The following is a 2,909-nucleotide window of genomic DNA, read 5'->3' as shown; positions in this document are numbered from 1 at the left end:
TTGACACAAACAGAACGAACTACTGAACACTTCCACACCAAGTATTTTTAACACATAGTGGACAGAGTAAAGAAAGTGTTCTACTGGTTTTTTTAATGACAGCTTGGGTGCTGCCCTTGCATCCTTCACTCCTACAGCTGGCAGCACTGGATGTGGATCCCATCCCATCTCTAGTCAGAGGAGACACACATCCATTAACATGCTAAACTGTAATAAACCCTTACAATGCAATACTCATCAATAAACAGGGACGACTACTGAAATACACAACAGCATAGATGACTCTCACAAATATGTTATGAGGAAGAAGTCAGCCTTAAAAAAATACATCTGTATGATTCTATTTATACGAAGTTCAAGAACAGGGAAAACTAACCTATTATAATAGAAATCACATCAATGGTTGCCTGGAAAGGGAGTGGGAGATTTATTGGGAAGAGACCTGAGGTTATAAATGCTCAATACCTTGATTTGGGTGTGGATTAATAGATGTGTACATTTGTTATAACTTAGCAAACTGTACAGTTAAGATCTATGGTATGTAAATTATATCCCACTAGGGGAAAAACAATCAAGTACAGTCAACCCTCCATGGGATTCAACCAACCTCAGATCAAAAATATTCAGGAAAAATAGTGCATCTGTACTGATTATGTACAAACTTTTTTTCCTGTCATTATGCCCTAAACCATACCATATTAATGATTATTTACACAGCATTTACATTGTATTAGGTATTGTACACAAACTAGAGATGATTTAAAGTATACAGGAGGGGCGAAGCATAGTGCCTCCCATCTGTAATCCCAGCACTTTGGGAGGCCGAGGCAGGTGGATCACCTGAGGTCAGGAGTTTGAGACCAGCCTGGCCAACATGGTGAAACCTGTCTCTACTAAAAATACAAAATGTAGTCAGGCATGGTGGTGGGTGCCTGTAATCCCAACTACTCAGGAGGCTGGGGCAAGAGAATCGCCTGAACCCAGGAGGAGGCAGAGGTTGCAGTGAGCTGAGATCGCACCACTGCATTCCAGCCTGGGCAACAGAGTGAGGCTCTGTCTCAAAAAAATAAAAAATAAAAAAGTATACAGTAGGATGTGCATGCGTTATATGCAAATATTAATACTATGCCACTTTAAGTCAGGGACTAGAGCATGCTTAGATTTGGGTACCCAAGGGAAGTCATGGAACTAAACTCCCACGGATACTGAGGGACAGCTGTACTTTAAATCCATACTAATAGATTAACCAGAGGTCAACGGACAGCCTTTATAAGCCATGAAATAAATTTTCAAATAGAAAATAATAATCCTACCTGATAGAATCCAAAATAAGAGGCAACCCCGCAAAAATGCATTTACGTGATCAAATTGCTACACTAGCATTGATAAACTTATTTTAAAACAGTAGCTTGTGCATCCATGTCAGTGATATAGCTATATTCTATTTTCGCAAGAAATAAAGTTTTCAATTAGCAATAATCATGCCTCAGGTAAACCTCATTGGCTATGATACTGCCACTGTACAAAGCTAGAAATAAAGTTTTCATAAATTATATAGCCCAAGAAAAGGCATAATACACTTAAACCAGATTATCAGAAGCACATTAATTTTACTAACCTAACAATGAGATTAAGACATTAAGGTCCAAGAGGTAATAATATTTTTAAGACTATATGTCAATAATGCTAGGGTTTATAAAACCTTTGGCTGGTGTCAAACCAAACATGCCAGAACCACATATAATTTAACAACTCTAGACTGTGACCACCTGGACTGGATTGGAGAGGCGTACCCTGAACACTGGCAACTAGCCTGATACAAATGTGCTATCCCACACACAGGCTCCATACCTAAACAACATCACAAACAAAAAAAAATCCACTTTGAACTGGATATATTTCTAATAAGGACTTTGATTTGTTTTTATTTGTCTTGTTCGAGTTCAAATTACAAAGACGCTGTTATAAGATGCTAAATCATAAACAGGATGTTCCTGAGTCATTTTTTTGTTCATCAAGATAAATGCCTTTTATGTACCACATGAAACTACTTAAAACGTGAATCTCAAAATGATTCAGCCGTGGAGACATCTTCAAGGACCATATATTTTAATAATACAAAGCCACAAGTAACTCAATTACTAATGCTTCTAGAGTACCTAGCCTTGCTCCGAACAATAGATTTTTTAAAAACCACTTTGGGTGTCGTATCCACCTAGTTTTATAAGATGCTCTTATACTAAGGTTTCTAGGTTTTCTCAAACAAGCTGACCTCAATGGCCATTCCATATTAAATTTTAAATAAGACTTTTTAAATTCTGTATTCTTATATTGAATAAAAATAATTTAACTAGAATGGAGAATGGATGTTCTAGTTGGTCTAATATTTTGATTAAAACTATGAGGATTACCAAATTCAGACTTAAAATATAATAAAATACAATTAACATCAAAACTCAAATGGTAAATAATTTAAATTTTTATGCCTCTGGGTAATAATAAATTAGTACTAACCAGGTAAAGTGATAAAATATCAAGATAACTGATTTCTGGGTGCTAGAATGTCAGATAAATTCATTACAATGATATAAGTACCCATGGTTATATCATAAACAACCACTAATCCTGAAGGTTTGATTCGGGAATTTATGTATTTTTTTTTTAAGTTTTAACCTGTGTTTTCCAAGCACATCATCTGCCAAACCCTTTTACTCACAAAGGACTTCTATCCCATAAGAGAAAGAAAACAGAAATGGAAAAGCAATAAGCCTTCCATAGACACTGCTGGGAGATACATAACTTTTGCTCTAACCACTACATGTCAAACCAATGGAACAGGTGATTCTAAATCAAAGATTTAGCATGGTACTACAATCACCCAAGTGTGGTCTCCATGCCAACTCAAATGC

At 36.2% G+C, this 2,909-nt stretch overlaps 1 pseudogene; it reads right to left on the bottom strand.

Moving 5' to 3' along the window:
* Positions 1-1,451: 1,451 nt before the first annotated feature.
* LOC115934529 (uncharacterized) lies at positions 1,452-1,530 on the bottom strand (annotated as a pseudogene).
* Positions 1,531-2,909: the final 1,379 nt, after the last annotated feature.

This window comes from Gorilla gorilla, chromosome 3, assembly GCF_029281585.2.
Source record: "Gorilla gorilla gorilla isolate KB3781 chromosome 3, NHGRI_mGorGor1-v2.1_pri, whole genome shotgun sequence".
In the NCBI taxonomy this organism is placed as follows: Eukaryota; Metazoa; Chordata; class Mammalia; order Primates; family Hominidae; genus Gorilla; species Gorilla gorilla.
The sequence above is the reverse complement of the archived record's forward strand: the minus strand, read 5'-3'. Positions and strand labels throughout refer to the sequence as shown.